This window comes from Zootermopsis nevadensis, unplaced genomic scaffold, assembly GCF_977971745.1.
Source record: "Zootermopsis nevadensis isolate Lab colony 2312 unplaced genomic scaffold, Znev_1.0 Znev_ptg000075l, whole genome shotgun sequence".
Lineage (NCBI taxonomy): Eukaryota > Metazoa > Arthropoda > Insecta > Blattodea > Termopsidae > Zootermopsis > Zootermopsis nevadensis.
Window position 1 is genome coordinate 247,898 of NW_028259206.1, and position 22,269 is coordinate 270,166.

Genomic DNA, 22,269 nt, shown 5'->3' on the forward strand with positions numbered 1-22,269 from the left:
AAGAAAATATACTTCCAGATGGCGAATGGCGAAGTGCTGAAAACAGAGCTGGTCTTTATGATTTCTAAGCGAGGAAAGTAGACTTTAAACACAGTACAAAAAAATGGAACAAGTGGAAACATTATTCGTAGCAAGAAACTTTCCAAATCTGTCATCATGCTGTTTCATGTGTAAAAATATAAACAACATTCAACTCTTGTTCGCACTGCATTACTGGAATGTTGAGAAATACATAAGGCAAAATTGCGTGTCCAAAACGTGTATTTATAATTAATTGTTCTCACTTGACTATTGAGGTATATTATTGTCTGTCAAATACAGTTCTTAATATTTTTAAATATCCAGTGTGATACTGAAGTGTCATGGATTACATGTTTCGGCATTTTTATGTCAGACCATTGTTTGTTGTTAACTGATGTCAGTACGTATTCTTACTGTAATGTTTATCCACATTTATATTGGCTATCAAATATGAAATATTAAAATATATATAAGATAAAATATATGCAAGGGTTTAACTTTATGGTGAACAAACCTTACAGTAATCATGTTTTCTGACATTTGTCACTTACAGGTAAAGGTCGGCTTATAAGATGGAATTTTCCTTCGAGACCTTTTCCCTAAAATTACCTTGATTTTATTCACACAAAATTAGTTATATGAATGTAGTAAATTCTGAAATTTGTAGAATAGAAAATTTCTAAATATGCTGTATATTATTTCTGTTCGCTTTGTGTAAATGTAGAGAAATTAATGTTGGTTCAGTGCGCGAATGTTAAAATTTATTGCTAGAAATGTAACCCATTTTTCTTCTAGGGGGTTGCTAAAAGGTTTGTTGGTGGAGAAGTTGTCGGTGTCCCTTAGGTTGCAAGACTTGTGTGTTTCAGTAACATATAATTAATTTTAACGTAGAGATAATTGTTCGTATGATCCAAGAACGTTATGTGTACGCAGCATATAACCGATTTATATCTGCAAATCAAGGCTAATCTTGCAAACCAGAAAAAACAATAAATAATATAATTTTACGATGTCGTAATCTTTGACATTAGCAAAAGAACCTCAAAGTGGTTTGAAATATCTCGCTAGATACCTTTGGGCTGTCCCATTATAATCGGACACCGAGGCATTTATGTAATTACATTTTTTGTAATTCTCTAGGCCAAGAATTTGTGAAGGAACTTGCATAATACATGACGCATTCCTACATAGTTATACCTTTGAGGACATATTTATGTTTTTGTCATCTTTCTTGTAAAGATTCTTTATCCTTTGAAAATATTTGTTTCTGTCGTACACATTATCAGCGAGTTTCTGAAAGCCTTTACTGCACCCAAACTCTTGCTGTGTTTTGTGTGCCAAGACTTTTGCAAGTTCGCGAAAGTTTCTTGTTCCTGCATTTTCGGTTCCTGGCGTCGGGGCGCTGCGCTCGGATGTTACTTACCGGCGCTACGCCCCAACCGCTCATGAATCTTTAGTCTGGCGGAAACGAAAAAGGGGGGGTTAATGGGGAAAGAAGAGAAAAGGTCGAAAACAGGCCCCTTCGTCTTCCGTAAAAAGTTCCAACTGTTTAAGAAGGTGAGGATGAGTCATCAACGTTGAATAGCGAGGACTTTAAATCAGGTCAGACGCTCCAACGGTGCTATATTATGTTATAAACGTATTCCTTAAGGACTTGAATTTTGTGTTTGAACCACCTAATGGGTTTATTTTCGTTTCACACTGATGCGGAGTACTGAATAACAACTCGTTTATTTTGGAAGGCACTGCAGATAAACGTATATAAATGGTAATTTTGTTGGTTATTTTGTATGGTTACAAACTAACAACAAGTAAAATCAAGTACGTAGTTCAGGACATTACTGAACGGGGACTTTACCGCTCAGTAACATTTTGATAATGAACTGAAGAGCTTTTCGATGGAGTGGGATTGTAATATGGGATACAAGAAATGCATACCTAATGCTTTTAGTAAAGTAGCATGGAAAGCGATGGATTGCAAGATCGAGACGAAAATAGTAATAGAATATTAACCCTTTAAATCCCACTAGTAATGATGTATACCATCTGCATTAACAATCAGAATTTTTAATGTTTTGCTAATGGGTTTCGTTTGATTTGTAGAATGAACAGCGATTATTTCTTCAAACAGCATAAACTAATTAATTTGAATACAAATTTCCTTGGATATTTTCCGTCGTCTAAGAAATAATAAAATATAAAACGACGTTTCGGAGATGGGGCTCTATCTCCGTCTTCAGGTACCTACTCTGTTGGGTCCAATAGATAGAGCTAATCGCTATCTCCGGACCCAAAACCACCACTCTATTAACTCTATCTATTGGGCCCAACAGAGTAGGTACCTGAAGACGGAGATAGAGCCTCATCTCCGAAACGTCGTTTTTTATTTTATTATTTGTTAGACGATGGAAAATATCCAAGGAAATTTTTATTCGAATAACTCATCTTCGTCACGAACTTTCAGATTTGATATAAACTAATTGATATTTGGAATGGATAAGTTATGTTTTCTTTGAGGTACGGCTTAATTCTTAACTATTAATAAGACGAGCTTCAGCGTAGGAAAAGTTGAGATTCATCATATTTGTGGCTTATTAAATGGAGTGAGTTTTTCGCTGTGCTGTCTAATGTGTGTACCCACTATGGAATGCAGAGCTAGCAGTTTTTTTTTTAATTCTGTGGGGTGTATATGTTGGAGTCTTATTCCCCTCACTACCAGTAATAGGTTTTACCTTTGTGAGCCCAGACCACGTGTCTCTTCAGCATTGCGTCTTGTTGTTAGCAACTACGTGCTGTCTCTACTTGACGGTCAAGATCTACGGCTGTGCTGTTTCGCCGCCAACTGGTCTGCTTAAATAAGGCATATTTTATTGCACAATTTGACATTCTGTTTCTTTTGTTACAGAGTGATAGCGGGCTAGCGGATTCCGAACCAACCCGGGCCAAGGAGATGACGGCCATTAACTCGGTGAGTAATTCTCAGTGACGGTGACAGAAACTTTAACTGTATCGTACACGTAACGTACTAAATGATTCTCGTGCGATGTTTATTAACTTTTAACTTTCTTAAAATTATATACGGGTTCGAATGCAAGGGTTCCGATTGGAGACAGGGCCTGTAGTAACACTTGTGTTCGTAAGATGTTAGGTTGTTCCTACAAGCTTCTGACTGTAATGATCAGTATTTAGGATCATGTTACCGTATAAAACTCAATCATTATCATCATCCACTCACAGAGTTAGACTATTAGCTTGATCCATTTCAGTCTCAACATTTACGTCGGCAGTGGTGTTTATAATGGAGCCCCCGTTGAAATCTTTCTTTGATCTTTCAGTGGGTGAACGTGTTCTGTTCAATAACGTTATTCTTCCAATGAATACATTTTTTCAATTTCTGATCCCTTTTGAGGATGAGATTTAATTCTGCGTTTGTCGTAAAAATATAAACTCCAATGATTATAGTCTATTTTTGTCTCATCTCTTTACCCCTTTTCACTACCATAAACTAAGGTTGTAACAGCTAACTTTTTGTATAATTTTAGTCTTCGTGTTACTCGAACTAAATGTGGTTTGAAAGTGTTTTTAAGAGTCCCCCTAATTATAAGTCCTAAAAACAGTTTAATTGTACCGGTGTCGTACAGCACTGTATGAAGACGTGTATATGTTACATATTTATATACCTATGCATGTACAGTACTTACGTATTTATGTAGGTACAGTTTGAACGTAAGCCTACGTATTTACATATGCATTTACACTTGTATTATTTATCATGTCAGTTGTACTAACTTATAGAACTTACACCTCGTATTTTTTATCCTGAAGTCAGTTTCACCTTCCGACTTGCTTATCCAGGCTACTTACTTTTAAAACTATCACCAGAAAATTTTAAACTTTGTATGAGATAGGATTTGTGGTTTTTACGGCAGTAAGTCTGAAGAAGAGTCTTCAGCCCCCTGATAATGGAGGCAGCAAAGACCTCTAAAACGTCGATGAACGTCTACCAAACTACACGACGCTACAACCCAGAAGACAGCCATCTTTGTTGGAGATATTTAACCAGACGGGAAGATTTTTGAAGCACTGTCTGTGTTTCTCGAGAACTAAGACCGATATAGTCAAACGTTTATAATTTTAAAATTTGGTAGCGTTGAGTAGCCCACAGGGGCGGGGTTGGCGCCATCCGTTACCGAACACTAGACGACGAGGCGTATTTGCTCCTACATTCAACTTCCCGAGAAAGAGGAGGGAAAGGGGAACGACTGATCTTAGCCGCTTTTCAGCCTGGTATTCAGCTTTCATGGGATTGTTTTAAATGCCTTTTCCCTGATACTTTGAACAAGTGGGCCAGAAATGGATATTTACCATGAACAGGAAGACGTATTTAAAATCTCTTCTGGGGTTTCATTTTATAGACACATGGCGCATAAGACAGGGCGTGATGTACAGATATACCACTAACATTTCGGCAAATACTGCTACCATGCAGTTCAGAAACTTTTGACTTCCCATCTGCTGTCAAAAATGTATAAATTAAAACAGGCAGAAATAATTTTATACATTTTTTGTATGGATGTGAAATGTGGTCTCACACGCTAAGAGAGGAACGTAGCAGACGTAACTTCATATTTCTTCGGTACAAGCACCCTTATCAAAAACACACTCAAGGGTGCTTGTACCGAAGAAGTATGAAGTTACAGGAGGCTCAAGAAGATTGCATAATCAGGAGCGCCATAGTTGGACGACGTCACCAAAAGCACCGCTCATGGGGAGAAAAGAAGTGTGTTGGAAAGCCTGAAGGGAAGAAACCACTCGGAAGACCTAAGCGTAGATAGGGTTATAATATTAGAATGAATCGTAGGGAAATCGGTTTTGGATGTGGATTGGATTCGTCTGGCTTAGGTTAGGGACCGGTGGCGGGTTCGTGTTAACACGGTAATGCACCTATGGGTTCCAACGTTGTATTATGTGAAAGTGGTGACGAAATCTTGGAATTATTGGCTTTAATCCTGTCTTTCTCTGTACTAATATTAAATTTGGTTTTACTCTTTATATCTACTTGAGAGAAAATCTTTGTTTTTATACATCCCTTGCGTCCGTTCCACGCCCATGGCTATAAATGAGGTTTACATATTTAATCAACATCAAGTGCGCGTTTTTCATTGTAGAAATGAATAAAGCTGGAACGGCATTTTCCTGGTCGTTGCAGCGTGCAGGTTCGTGGTTTTAATTGTTTATTTAAAATTTTAAAGGCTCGGAAATGATGTTCTTCAGCCTTGAAACTTTTTTAAGCAGAAGCCATTTAGATAAACGTCTTCTTTTGCTGGTTTTCATTATGGCCAGCCCAGTAGTTTTACCGCGTTGTGTTTTTGATATATTTGCTTGAGCGCGTACGTACTGAGATAGTATTCTTCGTAGTGATTATGGACTTCATTGTACAGGATTTGTAGATAAACGCTATTGATTGATCTTAAAATGTGAGATTTGAGGTTCTCAAGGCTCGGAACATGAAGATGGCTGTCGGTCTTATGGGATGTTACACCATGTCGTGTGATATAAGTTCGCCGATGTTTTAACACCTCGGCAACAATCCAGAAGATGTCGTGTTCTCAGGGAAATCCAAACGTAGTCTCTATTCTTTCATTGCGGTCTGAATATTACAAGTCAGTTTACATTCTTGCAACGCATTTTAACTGACAGCTGTTTAAATCCTAATTTCCTGCTCCGTACATCTTTATCTCTCTTTAATGACGTACCAGCCAGTTTTTTCTTGTTTTCTGGATGTACGCTGTAGGCCTATTGCCATTTTATTTCCGCTTGTTTCATATGCACACAAAATAATGTTGGTTGATGGGAAACGTCATAAATTCGTGCAGAACATTTGTGTACGCCCACGCACACAGACACACATGCACATCTATAAGCATTATTATTTTAGATTGTAGAAGGAATTACGATATATGTTTTTAAAGTTTGTAACAATAATTTTTTCTCCTTTAATACACGCTAATGGCAGGTAATATGCAACCCTGTCCCGCCGTACAATGCAACATGTAAAACAATTATTTTATGCTTTTAGCAAGTAGAAGAAAGTAAAACTTGTATGAACTTCGCAAAACAAGACCTTTCTAAATTAATGTTCTCATTATTTACACACGCGCTGTATGCATAAATTATAATGAAGATTAGGCGGAATGCTCGCGGTATGTAAACTTACCACTTGACTCCATCCAGCCTGTAGTGATGGATAATATTAAATTGCTGTAAGAGTCTTCGATCTTTCGCAACTTGGCCTACGTGACGACTGAGCAACACGTTCTTTCTCACCTGAGAACGCTGAAGCCATTGCCAGCAGTAGACTACCAGCAAAGCAGCTTTTTTGTTGTTCAGTTGTAAAAAAATTCTGAAATAAATGGTTCGGACGTACCTACATATCGAGCTGCGAGTGGTTAAAATGTCGTAAAAAGTGTGTTTTGTTGTTATCTTTCCACCGGGAAATATATATTACATCCAGCATACAAATGTCCTACTTTTTGGTGAAATTATGAGTCTCAACGACACTATGGCAACTCCAAGTGCGGGTTGTGGATAAATTTGGACTAGCTGCTGCATTTGGAGTGAAGATTTTGTATTTCTCTCTTTTTCTTATCTCTGTTTTTACATCACGCTGCATCTGAAGTACGTGTGTGTTGCAGATAGATTTCGAGCCGTCTGGGAATAGACTTGATACTATAACCAGTGAATTGTAGTATGTATGCCGAATTTCAATAAGCTAAATGTGAAACAGAAGAAGATATTTTATGTTTCCTGAATTTCTGGCAGGGTGCGCTACGAATAGATACTATCTATAATATGACAATATTGTATTTGAAATTCCGTGTTATTTTAGATTACCGTACTATTTAAGAAACGTCTTCTTCTGCACTTGAATTTGTAGGTAGCATTTTCTGCCTTGACTGCACTGATACATTCATCTATTTCTTCAGCTTTCTTTATTTACTCGCACCTTGGTTTTTTGATTCACTGCAACGTTATATATTATGTTATTATCCGTGTTTATTATCCTGTTACATTTCCATTTTAGATAGTATTTATAACTATATTATATTTCATTAAGGTTTTTTTCTAGCCTTACTTAAAAAAATCATACTGCAAGCTTGCAACCTACTGATGTTTACTTGTTAGTGATTCAGTTCTTACCATCGTGAAAAAGTGTGGTTGTGACCATAGTTTTATAAATTTCAGTTTTTATATCCTTTTTGTTTTTATTTTCAGGGTTCATATTAATGATTCCACGTATTAAAATGTTATGTTCTTTCTTCTATGTCAGTATCATACACCTATAATTAACAAATTCCAAATCCCAAATATTTACATTTTCACCTTTTCTCTTAAATGATTGCGTATTAAAATAAAAAATTGATTACAAAAAGAATTAGCGGATGGAGTTTTTCTATAAAATTTTCAAAAATGTCGATTCAAATCTTAAAGTCAGAATTTTTAGACATTATACAGTATCTTCATACATATTGTTATTTGTTATATTCATAGAACGAATATATACGTGTATTTCGTCTTTACAGGAACCCATTGTTTTTCCTATATTGTACAAAATATTACCTTTCGTTTTGTAAAAATTTTGTTACCACACAAAATTTGACGATTACATGTTGGTAGTGGCTTTAACATAGCCCTGTAGCTTTTATCTCACAGGTTCGTGGAGACACGCCGACATGTTACAGTAACATGAAGAAATCATGGTAAAATCATCAATCATCATTTGCTCAGTCGTTATGTTAGTGCATTGATTGATATATTTCGGCTTACTTACCTTTGGATAAGGTATGAACATTATATCAGATTATTTTTATTTGATAATTTTATTATTATTATTGTTGTTGTTGTTATCAGCGGCAACAGAGCCATTATTTTATTCATACTTTCCATCACCTGCTTAACAGTAAGCACTACTATAGACTTCATCGTATTACATCATCACTGTTATCACCGTAATATTCATGGACATATTGAAGCATTCTTATGTAGCCTTAGAGCTGTGCTGTGGATATATTGCCGGTTAACGTGGGAGTAGTTTATAAAAGCCAGCGGTGCCAAGCAAACCGAGTGTGAAGGAATACCAGGAGAATGTAAGCATCAAAGTTGGGACTCGGTCTTGAAGGAAGGCTCTTCGGAATTCCTGTGCTATACCATTGCGACTGACTTCCTGCTGGCAATTGGCCTCGCATTGCCTTTGTGGCACTGTGCAGTGCCTCGCCGTGCACGATACAAAGTTGAAACTTGCTTGACAATAGAACCACGTTAACGTCGTAATGAATTGTACCAAGTTTCATAGCAGACGTTTGATTTGTTTGTTTCTTCTGTTATATCACTGCGTTTTGTCAACTGTTGATAATAGAGGCAGAGAAGCCGCGATTAATTTGGTGAGACTTGAGGTTACAGCGAGGAATATGAAAATGGCTGTCTTGTGTTCTGTGCGCGACTAATGTAAGATAACGTCAGTTATCTTACTTAGACAACTTTAATTTCGAGCAGTATGTATGATTAATGTCTTCATTGGGCAGTCGAATCCCAGTCGGGTTTCCAGCTGTACTTTCTAAGAACTTTTTCAGTCTCTTCAGGTGAAACCATACTTTCGCAGGCATTGTGTTATCTCATTGGACTTTATATTACGTCTAAGTTGAAACAGCCGTTAAATGATCTAGGAAGCAATTATGAAATTGTAACATATGCTGATCAACTCACTTTCTTCAAGTACCCGATTTGAATTTCGGCCGAAAATGGCTAACGTTTAATGTTTTATGGTTTTCCAAATGAATTTTAGAATAGTATCTTAAACAGAGTTTTCTGCGTCCCATAACTCCCAGTTCATGACGTATGGTTTTTTATTAGCGCAACACAACATAGGCTAATTGATACATCAGCGCAGAACGGTAGAAATAAATATTTTGAGTTGTTTAATTAAAAATGAAACAAGTCTGCAGCTCAGTCTCCTTCAAGAGAAGCAGTAGAATTATGTGTTTCGTGTTACGTGATTCTCTGTATACCAGAATCTGCGAGGTAATTCTGTTTTGCATTTAACCATGACAACTGACAACACCTAATTGCCTTTGATGTGTAATTTTACCATAGCAACCCCAGTACCACATTAAAGATCCCTTACGTAAGATCCAGCCACATTTAGGAAATTAATACGTTCAGTTTCGTTTAACATAGTGCAGAATAATATTCGCTTCAGGTATAATTAATTCATCGTACCATGAACTGTTTAGTTTAAAGTTTATCCGTTCGTATTTCTGCACTGTGGGAATTCTGAGGTGGGTAAAACGTTCACCGCATAGCTCGAAAATAGCATAGTGTATTCGCTTCAGTGAAACAAATTTATGGTGGAAATCAAGTCCTACACGCATGCTATAATATCTATAGCATATAATATTCTATAGGCCTGATGATAATACATTTTACTTCTGAGTACATCGGTTGTCTACCTCGTATGATGGAATCCACTAATTTGATTAAATACCTATTTCCCCGATTTTAAGACACGCTGTTTTGACACTTTAATATTTCTGATGTCGAGGTGCGTCTTACATTTGATGGCGACTAAAGCCTTGTATCGACTGCGCGCGGCTGCCTCGCGAGGCAATGTTCGTTGCTTTGCCTCGCAAAGTCGATACCATGTTGCCACGCGTAGCAGAACGAACAATGCCGCGCTCGAACTTGGCGCGCGTCGAGCCAAATCTGAGCGGTTCTTTGTCCCGCGGCAAAGAGATTTCACTGTGCTGTATTCATGGTGATCTTGCGAGAACTGACGAACAGCGTCGATCACAGCCGAACACGGCTGCCGCGCTCGATGCTGGTAACCACGAGCACAATGAGCGAACGAACGAGTTTGCCGCGCAAGAACAGGTGCTCGAGGCAGCCGCGCGCAGTCGATACAAGGCTTTAGGGGTTACGTGAAATTTAAAAAATATATATTATTTTATTATAAACACTGAATAATCAATAATATAATTTATTTAATTTATTTTAGATGTAGATTATATACTATGTATAACTTGTAATATACACCAACAACTTTGGGGGTACAAAGTTGAAGAGAAATTATATCTGGGGGTACGCGAACAAAAAAAAAAAGGTTAAATACCACTGTTTTAGATTATATCTCAGTTGGAATTGACAAGACTGCTTATGCCTTGAACTCTGAAGAAGAATATAGTGTTGGAGGAGGTTCTCAGATTAACAATTACGTACTCATTATAACTGAACCATTGAAGCCGAATGAATGAGATGAACGTAAATTTACGGTTATGAAGGTTCTCAGGCGACACCCGATCGTCCTTCAGATAAAGGAGGTTGAAGAGAAGTTAAGCCATTCGGAAATGGAGGACGCAAAGCGATGTGAAGTGTAGGAAGGAGAGAATTTGAGTGGGGTCATACAGAATTGGGTCTGAATCTTTACATTAAAGTTGGGAAGGCAGTTTTTATGTGCCGAAGAGAGAGAGAGAGAGAGAAAGAGGAAATTGGTGGGGGAGAAGTGAGAGACACTTCGATATCTGGGGGGGGAGAAAGAGCATCTTATAGCTAGAAGGTCCCCAGGCAATGCCCGCTCGTCCTTCTGTTAAGATAAAGTAAGAGTGAAGGCGTTAGTGTGATGATGGCAGAGAAGACGGAATTTTGAAATTTTGTATTGGAGAAAGCCGAGACTATTAATTTGGAAGTTTAGTACATAATTTAGAAGTTCCTATTGAGGGGAGGGGGGTAAATTTTGACGGCGTTAAGGGGTGGTAAATTTTGATTAATTTAAATAGGGAGGGCTGCATGAGAAGCTTGCAGTGGCAACTTGGAACTTGGGAACCATCTCAGCATTTGCTTGAAGACAGAGGAAAACCAAGGAAAACCTGTGTCGAGATGGCCGGTCGCAGGACCTTCCGGGTGCGCGCTGACTACTAGCCAGCGGTCCGGCAGACAAAAGAGGAATTAGTACGACCCCTAGATTTCCCTAACTTGTGCCATGGGCTTTATTGATAAAGTCAGGTACATCTGGTGCAATAATACAACATAATATGTTGAATGCAGGTCATCCGTGTTTCCATGGTCTTCTTCAGCTGATGGTTTCGTGGTCTGGTCCATGGTAGGAGTTCCGCTGGAGCGTCCTCCGATGAACGGCTGGCTAAAATCAGTAGGGTTTTGCCCAAAATGGACTTTACTTTATTTAAATATATATAATTTGTAGGGTATGTGCAAGATCAGCCCCCCAAGTAGGGCCCGCGGTCGCTGGTATTTATCGTAAATGGGGTCATATTGACCTAACTGCCTAATTTGGGAGTTCTCACTCGCTTGACTTTTAGCATAAAATTTGTTTGCTAGCTTCCTGACATGGTTGCGGAACGTCTCCATGCCAGTTTGCTCATGTAAGATTTCGATTAACGTTACCCTTGGGAGTTTCGTTATAATTCTGAGCACCTTGTTCTGCAAAACTTGGAGCTTACTAATGTGAGTTTTGGCCGCTTGTCCCCATGCAGGGGCCGCGTACGTTATTATTGGGCGGAGGAGTGTCTTATAGATTGTAAGTGCGAGGTTAATGTTGATGGAGGAGGACTTGTGAAGGATTGGGTAGAGTTGGCTGAGCCTATGGTTGGCTCTGCACACTGCTTTCTTTATGTGTGATCTGTAGGTGAGTTTGCGGTCCAGGATGACGCCAAGGTATTTGGCTTCATTTACCCGGGGGATGGTTGCTCCAAAGATCTTCAGGGGAGGTACTTCGCTGCGGAGGTGCGACAGCCGTTTAGAGAATAATGTTACCGCGCATTTATGAACGTTAATCTTAATCCTCCATTTTTCAAACCAAGGCTCGAAAGTTGTAATGGCTTTATTCAGTTTAAATGCCGCCAACTGTACGCTGCCTGATCGAGCAGTGACGCTCGTATCATCAGCGTAAATCGAGACGGCCACATTATTATCATTTTCTATGGTTGTTAAATCATTTATATAAATATTAAATAAAACTGGCCCTAACAGGCTGCCTTGGGGGACTCCTGCCTGAATGGGTCGCCGTGTGGATTCCGAATTTCCATGGACAACCGTGAAGACTCTGTTATTTAGGTAGTTGTATATAATGTGGACAAAATGTGCGGGAATTCCGGCCCTGATGAGTTTAGAAATGAGTCCGGTTGTCCACACCTTGTCGAAAGCTCTTTCTATGTCCAAAAAGAGGGCTAGTGTTGTTTTGTTGTTATTGAATCCCAGGGTAATGCGTTCAATGAGGCGTGTCAGCGCGTGAGTGGTTGAGTGACCTTTTTTAAATCCATATTGCTCCTCAAGTATTAAGTTTAATTCTTTTAGCTGTGCATTTAAGCGTTTCAAGATTATTTTTTTTAATACTTTGGCTAGCGAATTTAGGAGGCTGATGGGCCTGTAATTAAGTGGCGAGGACTGATCCTTCTCCGGCTTGGGAAGCATGATTATTTTAGCAACCTTCCACTGAGACGGGAAGTAGTTGTTTGCTATTGAGGCGTTGAAAAGCGTGGCTATGAATTTGAGGGCTGGTGGGGGCAAGTTCCTCAGAACGATATTCTGTATGCCATCGGGACCAGCTGCTTTGCGCGATTTGAGATGGCGAATTATCCAGCCTAATTCTTTGTGGTTTGTTTTTCTTACCGACGGGGCGGGGGGGTTAGGTTAGAAAATCCCTGACAGTGAGCTCGGTCTGTTGAGTGAAATCACGGTCTAAGTCCGTGTTGGTCGTAAAGATGTCCTGTAGCGTGTCGGCAAAGAGGTTCACCTTTTCGTCATGAGTAACGGCGGATCTACCGTTAAATTTCAGGGGGGGTATGCAGGTGGAGCTGTTTGTTAAACTTTTCGTAATTCGCCAAATATCGCCGTTATTACTGGTATCTAGCCCTTGCAGCGTATGTTGCCAGGTGTCGTTTAGCTGATTTTTGATGGCCGCGTCTATTTGTTGTTTTAGGGCGTTTATGCGGGGGCGAAGGGCGACGTTGTGCGTCCTTTGCCACGTGGTTCGCAATTTATTACGTTCCTGGATTAGCAGTCGTGTCGACAGTGCTATTTGCATTGAACTGAAGGTCCTGGTTTTGCTTGGAACTGATTGATTGATGGCATGTTGAAGTACGTTGGTAAGGTGGGTGACTGCGGATTCTATTTCCGGAGGTGTCGCGTTGTTTGCTAAGAGTGTGGTGTTTAAGTTGTTGTTAACCACAGACTGGAAGAGTTGCCAGTTTGCGGCTTTATAGACAAACGTGGTTTTCGGGAGGTCGGTTTGAACTGGGCCACGTATTGTTAGCAGGACAGGTTTGTGATCCGAGTGGGACAGAAAGCCTAAGGTTTTGATGTCATGGTGGGATTGGACGTTGTTTAAGACCGAGAGGTCCAAGACGTCAGCGCTTGCCGGGTCGTTATCCGGAACGTGAGTAGGGTTAATGGGGGCGGCGATTAAGTAGTTATTTTTGTTGTAGTGGTTGAGCAATATTTGTCCCGGCGCGTTTCTCCTGATGGAATGCCACAAGTTGTGCTTCACGTTGAAGTCGCCCGCAAGAATAACTTTATTGCCCGTTTGGAGTAGAAGGTCGAGGTCCCTCTCCACTAATTGGCCCGGAGGGTTATAGATCGAAATTAACGTAATTAGTTCCTTGTTAATATGCAGCTGGATCGCAGTGGCTTCCATGTGCTGTAATTTTGGTAGAAGGATTTCCGAATGTTTGATTTCCTTTCGTATTAAGATAGCTGTGCCCCCACCTGGTCGCTCCTCTCTGTCGGACCTGTACACATGATAGTTGGGGCATTTGAATTTCACAGTTGACTTTAGGTGCGTTTCATTCAATAGGGCTATTGGGATGTTGTTTGATTCCAAGTATCTGAAGAATTCGGATTTTTTATTGCGGATGCCCCTGGCATTCCAAAACACTATGTTTGTATTATTAGACAGGGAAGCCATAATTGATGCCGAGCAATTGGGTTAGGAAGGTGTTGAAGATGACAGGGAGGGCACTTTCGTAGGGATGTTGGGCAAACTGGAAGAGCATGGCTGTTAGTGATTGGAGGAGGCACTGGAAAAAGAAAGAAGGATTGAACGACCTGACTGTATTGACAAAGTCTCTGGTTTGGCGGTCGGTGTAGGAGTTTCCTAAGCGCTGCTGACGTGGCAACGGGATCCGGCTGTTTGTCTGTGCTGGCGGACGGTGGTCAGGCTGTGACTGGGGTCCCGTTTCGGTACGCTTTTGTCCTTGTCTGTGGGGGTGAGTCGGTGTGTCGGGTCTGATCTTTGTCCTTTTAGGTGCGGCCGATTGGGAAATGTTCGTTGTAATCCCATCTCTCTCCACTACTGAAGAAGGAGAAGGGGTTCTGCGAGAGGGCTGTTGTGGTTCGGGATTTTCCTCGGAGTACTGGGGCAATTGAGCCAAGTTAGAGCCGCGGGGTGAGCAGGTTCTGTGAGAGGGGTTGGGGGTCCGTGGGTCCAGATTCCTGGGTTGTGCGGCAGGAGAGTGCACTTGGTTCGGAATAAATTGGCAGTGGAAAGGAATATTTGATGGCTGCACGAAAGATGTATGCGTCGGCGTACCCGTTTGGGTGCCGAAGACCAGTGGTCTGTTCCAGGCGTTGGTCACACGCATGGCCGGAAAGTTTCTGTTGTTATAACTTGGGGGTCTGGGGAGGGCTGGCTGTCGGACAGGACCAGCGTTGGGGGGTTTACCCGTGGCCTTCTTCTGGTTGAGCCTGCCCTCTTTATCCATAAGGGACTGGAAAAATGGGAAGCCCCGGAATCTGGGGCTGTGGTCGCCCAGCTTGCAAAGGGCGCAAGTTGGGATGAAATCCGGCTCGAGTCGGGCCGTGCACTCCCATGAGCAATGACTCCCGGATCAGTAGCCGCAGGCCGGAGGGGCCTGACAGCTGGCCGCCACGTGGTAGAATTGCTGGCACCGCGCGCACTGAGGCGGGACGGTCCGAGTCTTGTATGGCTCCACTTTTGTTTTAATATAATAGAGGCTCTTCAGGTCGAGTATTTTGTGGCTTTGGGGGACATTTTCCAGCTCTACCTTTGAAGCCGAAGATCGTCTGAATATTATTTATGAATTCAGTCCGTACCGCGAAGAAAACACTTCACTTAACCATTACGAAAATCAGCTGGTTAACCCTTTGAAGCCGAAGATCGTCTGAATATTATTTACGAATCCAGACCGTACCGCGAAGAAAACACTTCGCTTAACCATTAGAAGTCGAATCAGGCGGTACCACATAAGATTTAACAAAAGAACATCCCGGTCATTCACAACGATAGAGATCAGTGAATGGAAAGTATTTTATTCGTCGACGCCAGTTATAATTTCAATTAATTTTTGGACTGGTTAAACTATAATTATTAGTCTTAAAACTTTGCATACCGTGTAGTGTATTAGAATATAGAGTGAACAAACCAACACTATGATGGACACTATCGCCATACGCGTTTCGACCTCAAGACGTCATCATCAGTGGCATCAGAGACGACGGTTCTCGAGTTCACAGGTACATCTCGCCGAGACCAGCAACGGCTTCTGTGAATAATTGTCAATTACCTTTTATTTTAATTATGAAATTTGCTCGAACCATTTGACTATATGTGCCACTGATGATGACCTCTTGAGGTCGAAACGCGTATCGCAATAGTGGACATTATAGTGTTGGTTTGTTCACTATATATTATAATTATTAGAACATGTGACGAAAATGTAAAGGTTTGCCTACTGCCAAGACGCACAATGATATTGCCTTCTCTTACAGCTTTACGACTCCTGGTATATTATATCCGAGATATCGAATTGCCGTTGGCAGACGATTCGAGATTTCTGTTTCCTCTCGACGTCCTGACACGCCGAGAAACAAACCCACTTTGAAACAGAGCACACATTAGTAAAAATACCTTCTCAATCTTGGCGTCTAGAAGCAGACAACTTGCGTAAAAATATATAGACATCCGGCGATGAAAACTTTTGGCATCTGCATTTTTTCCAAGGACAGAAAATCTACTTTTCGAGGCGGCCTGGCGCCAAAAACATTGACTAATGCAGATGGACCGTCTGATTATTCCTAGAACCTTGGTTGTTCCATGTTCCTTAGCATGCTTCAACCTCAGGTTAAATCTAGAAGAGTTGGAGTAAAGAGAGAGAGACGATGTTTTTTCGAAATATATGTTGATGCGCGCGCACCACGCTCCCCCCTTGTCGCTGGTCACCACGCGATTACCGCCAACTCACGTAACACATAGTCTTAGCGGTGGCGTGTCTGAAGATCGTATTAATGATACGTCCGTCTGTCTGTCGTGACTTTCGTCAGTGTTGGAGCCTTCCCCGAAAGACTTTATTGGTCTTTCAGGGCAAAATGATCGACATTTACGACTGGAAACAAATCTCCCCTGTGACGAACTTGCCTATAAAGTCACAACAGAATATATATTTATTTTCACAGTCTATACACAAACTTTGTAATTAAATGATGTTGTTAAAGTTATATAATATTAAAACATTATGTAGTATAAAATATTATATTTTGGCGCTTTTTATCGTAAATACAATTTTACATTATTTAGCGTTTTTTTACGACATGTTTCGATGGATAAGACCTCATATTCAGGTTTATATCAATTTTATAATATTTTAAAATTATTAGATATTTTTATGCAATGTATTATATTGATCTGTGGTTTGTTTGTAGATTTTCCATTTTCATGATGAGTTTGTAGTCAGACGTTTATTTTCTGTGGAATTAATGTTTTAATTATTATCATGAAAATGGAAAATCTACAAACAAACCACAGATCAATATAATACATTGCATAAAAATATCTAATAATTTTAAAATATTATAAAATTGATATAAACCTGAAGATGAGGTCTTATCCATCGAAACATGTCGCAAAAAAACGCCAAAATATAATATTTTGTACTACATAATGTTTTAATATTATATCATTTTAACAACATCATTTAATTACAACGTTTGTGTATAGACTGTGAAAATAAATATATATTGAATGTAATTGAGTGACTCGCTTTCACGTTCTGTCATTACAGAATGAAAGCCGGGAGCTAATCACAGAACCCATATTCTATCGTGTCAATTTCATTAAGTGAAATAAAAATACATTCTTCTACTTCTAGGACACGTTTGGACCCGTTGCTGTCATCTGTAAGTGGGACACGTACTGTTCGCGACTGTAATCTTGAGACTTGCGGGGAGAGACGGCGTCTGCCTTTATACGCTACGGACTCCCTGCATTCCTATCAAGCCTCAAGATTACAGTAATAACTACAAGTATGCTTATTAACTGTGAAGTGATGTCGAGATATTGAAATATTAATATATTCAAAACAACAGGTAATTAAAAATATTTAAAATGTGATATTACGTAAGCCTTGTCTAGGTTATAATACTAGAAGCTGTTGGTATTAGATCCGCAGTTCTCATATTTATACGCAGTGTTCAAGAATAATGATAAATTATTAAAAGGCGAAAATATTTGTAATATCGAGACGTTTTTGCTGACAAGTATTTTTAGATATTGAAGTAACAGGCCTCAAAATGGAAGCTGAAATAGGCGTAGGGGTCAGAGACTATCGGTTTTTTAATAAATTCATATGACTTAAAACTGGTGTATGTCTCTCCATGCTGCCATCTAGCGTGAAATCTGCCGGGGTGTTATAAAATATATTGCCTCTCGTGTTTTTTTAGTACCCTTGTACCTTTGTCGACACGAAATCCACGAGGTGCCTCGACGTCTGTTTGCAGAGTTACTTAAAGTACGTACATTGTGACGTCTTTACAGCAAAATCCGTGTTCCTAATCCTTGCCCACACGCTCTGAAGTAAAAATTTCAGCCATATTTCTCCCTAGTTCGGGTCGGTCTTGTATCACAGCAAACAGCGTATATTTTTGTTTGTTTAATCCAGCGTATTCCAGAGTTAGAGGCCACGCATATGTTGAAAGAACTAAGGAGACATGGAAAGTGAGGTTATGTAAACAAGTTTAAAGTATAAAAGTAGAGAGAGAACTCTGCAGAAAACACGCACCTTCAAAAAATAAAAAGTTTCGTGTACATGAAACCTGACGCTCTCTCCATGAAGTCTGTGAAAATGCAACGCTCCACGAGAAAACGAGTTTGATAAGGAGAGGCGTTTCGCCCGTAACATCGCAGGACATTTCAGGTTCTCATGGCGATGAGAATTTCTTTTGGAATGGTCAGCCTTATACAATGCTAAAAACTGACGAAAGTAAAAAAGATTGCTTACTCTCTCCTTTCGCCCTGATAATGGAATCTGTAAACTCCTCCGAAGCTTTGGTCAGTTTATACATGACTACACGGCGCAATATCCCATCTCACAACATAAGTTTTGTGGATTATTTCAAAACATTTCGCCTCCCAGTTTCATTTTAAATCGACACAGATTACACCAAAATCGTACATTTCTGAACTTGAACAGCAAAGGAACTATTTCTTTTTGCGTATCAACTGAGGGCGAAACGAGTTAGCCCTCGGGAGTGGAGAGGATTATAAATTTCTTGGCCTTTCTGTTCACCCGATCTCATTTCATTAGATTTGTGCCCGTAGATTATATAAAGGACTCTCCTAGAGTGATATATATATGCACGAAAGTTAAAAGATGAGTACCCGAATCTTGTTACTATTAACGTCATTATGACAACGGCTTAACGACTGATTTCACGTAAGAGCTTACACTTGTTGTTTTTCTATACCACGTGCTATTATTAACCTCATATCGAACATTTTACGTGAATATAACGAGAATTACCGCTACGGTGGTTAGAACGATGGCCTTGTAATCCTGGGGTCTCGGGTTCGATGCCCGAATTTATAACTTGTGTTGGGCAAGGCCGTGGTCTAGGCAACACGGAGTTTTCCTCCGTGTCATCCCAACAATTACTCCATTCACACACAGAAGAAGGCAAAGGCAAACCACTTCTGGATCATCTGCCAAGAACGTATATGAACAGGTCCCAGTCCGAGAAAAGGATGGAAGGATCCTGTTCATATGGACCTGTCGTCAGACAGAACACTAAATAATAATAAGATGAGGTGGTCTAGCGGTTAGAACGCTGGCCTTGTAATCCTGGGGTCTCGGGTTCGATTCCCGGCGGTGCCCGAATTTATAACTTGTGTTGGGCAAGGCCGTGGTCTAGGCAACACGGAGTTTTCCTCAGTGGCATCCCAACAATTACTCCATTCACACACAGAAGAAGGCAATGGCAAACCACTTCTGGATCATCTGCCAAGAACGTATATGAACAGGTCCCAGTCCGAGAAAAGGATGGAAGGATCCTGTTCATATGGACCTGTCGTCAGACAGAACACTAAATAATAATAAGATGAGGTGGTCTAGCGGTTAGAACGCTGGCCTTGTAATCCTGGGGTCTCGGGTTCGAATTTATAACTTGTGTCGGGCAAGGCCGTGGTCTAGGCAATAACCGGCTAAGACAAGTGACTTACACACACACAAACAAAACGAAAAAACAACAAGGAACACTTGAAGCCTTTAATTTCCATTCACGCATACCAAAGATATGTAAGAGTTTAAAAATTGTTTAGAAAAACTTGAACTGACAACACGTGACCGAAAATGAAGATGGTGGATGATGGTTCAATAAATAAAAAATATATAAATTGCAATAGATACAGTAGATTGGCTCCGAGGTCTGGATGTGGCACGCACTGACATGTATAAGTGGGCTGGTTGTCTGCTGACTACTAATAAGAACAGGTAGCAGGAGAAACTCTGGGTCCAGCAGAGACTACAGAGCCAAGACCCAGCATCCGTAAGACTCACTTCGCTCTCTTATATCCAAGGCGTCGACTCGGAGTATAGCAATTGGTCACTTAGCAAAGCAGGCCTAACAAATTTTAAAAAAGTCATGAAAAATTGAGAGTTCGCAAAAATACGGAGGGAATGGTGAAAAAAGCTGATAGTCGCTCAGGTAGTCAACAAATTCCCAGCACTTAAATGGACCGAAAATGTATCGCCGTGTTCACATCAGTACGTCAAACCCCTGTCCCAAATATCACCTGTTCCCATTCCACATACTCACATGCTATTTCTTTAACTTTCATTTTAATATTATCCTCCCAAGTGCACGCCTACTGATGACTGAAAGTACAGGCCGCAAAGCACAAGGACGTAGACTAAAATAAAGAAGCACTTTCCAACGAGCATGAAAATCGGTAAAAACGTCGGATGATTTATTTTTTTTGAGTAGGTGATGAATATCTACGGCATCTTCCGCGTGTTCTTACTAACAAATATAAAAGCTCCTTTGTCCTGTTATAATGACGTCACCAAAGCTTAATAAGTATTCTTATACTTGGGGCTGCAATTTCTCTCCAACATGCAATCACGTGACGATAGCAGCGGCGGTCAAATTGTGTTCAAAGGCTCGACGTTTTAATTGACAAGTTATCAGGTTTATGAAAACGTCAGAAAAATACGTTTCTCTACGTACAAGCCAATTATAGAAGTCCAACGTAGAATTACAGTGATAAATTATTGGAACATTTGCGCTCACAGCGAGACACAGGTAGGATAAGGACTTCTGGAAGACAAAACACTGATTTTCATCCAGTTGTGAATTAACAAGTTCTAAACCAGTCCATTGACAAGTGGTTACACACGAAATTCAACAAGTGTCATTCGGCCCAGTGGGCAAATCGTTGGCCCAGCAAGACAATAAACCTTCATGGGGGATCGGCAAGGCAGACAGAGCGAACATTGGGAGATGAGAAATGCGTTAAAGCTCTTGGTTGGAAGTCCTGAACCGACGAGACCACTCACGAAACCTAGGCATAGATGGATTAAATCCGTCACAGGGAAATTGAGTTCGATGGTGTAGATCGGATTTATCTGACTCAGGATGGTACTGGTGGCTGGTCACCTTATGGCCCAAGTGATGATACAATCATCTAACTTGTCGGAAAGGCTTATTGACCGTGGAATAATGGAGAGAGACAAACCAGGATATCCGATGTCTGACGACTGAAATTCGTTTTCGTCATGGCAGACTTAAAAGACGTAAGGCACACAAAACTTTAAACCTATCGACTCTCGTCCTAACTGAAGAACGCAGATTGACGTTGATATTTAAGTTGGTCACGGTTTTGAAAATCAGGGTTGCCAACCACTACACACCGTCATAATCCAGTGGGTCACAATGCGAAGAACTGACAGCGTAATATATCTGGCGCTAAGAGAGGAACTAAGCCTAATTTCATATTCTTAGGCCTCAAATAAGGCCAGATCCAAAGGATTCCCAAACGAGATATCTCGTACGTAGCGTGGAAATGCTTAATACGATCCACGAGGTTTCCCGATATGAGTAATCGTTACGTTGCCTTAGTTCATTTTTCTGCTTAGTACACCCCTGGTCCAGCCCTACAGGTAGGAAGAGGCATTGATGTTGAAACAGGTCGGGATCCTTTTCCAATGAAACCAATTATAGCACTTTACTCACTCCCAGAACAATGAACTCTTCCTGCCCCACGTTGTCAGCAAGGACGTTTAAGCGACGTTACACATTAAAAGGATCCTAGTAGCATGTTCCTAAAGCGTTCACTTTTATTCGGAATTCAGATTATTTGAAATAAGATAACTAACTGTCTTTTGGGATGTTGCGCAGTGCAGTCTGGTGGCAACCAACCCACGTTTCGGAGGTTCTAACATTCTACATAATGAGGGTTTAAGCACCTCTGAAACGTCGGTAAATTAAAATTTAACATCCCAGAATATAGTAATCTTAACAGGTAAAGGGGTAAGATAAACCCTGTCGACGACTGTACTTCTATACGAACTATACTAAATACTTTTACTAGCTCATTATGCAAAACTCTTATTATTCCTGAACACATACCAACAAATTTGTATTTTACGAGCGTCGTCTGTAAAATTTAAATTTCTGAAGTCTACTTTCGGTTTATTAAAAAAAAAGTATTTTCAAATACCGCTACCTTAACACTTTTCAAAAGAACCTCTACATAACAAGTAATCACAAAAAGAACGTGTAGGTAAGGTTATAATCACAATTTCCAGAACTCGACAGTAATCATAATAAAATTGATCGAGATTCTGTGGCGTTAACTGTTGCTATTCCAAAACATGGAATAAACATCGATTATTTTCTTAAACAATATTAACCAGCTGATCTTTGTCATGGAGATGAGGTACGTATTGAACA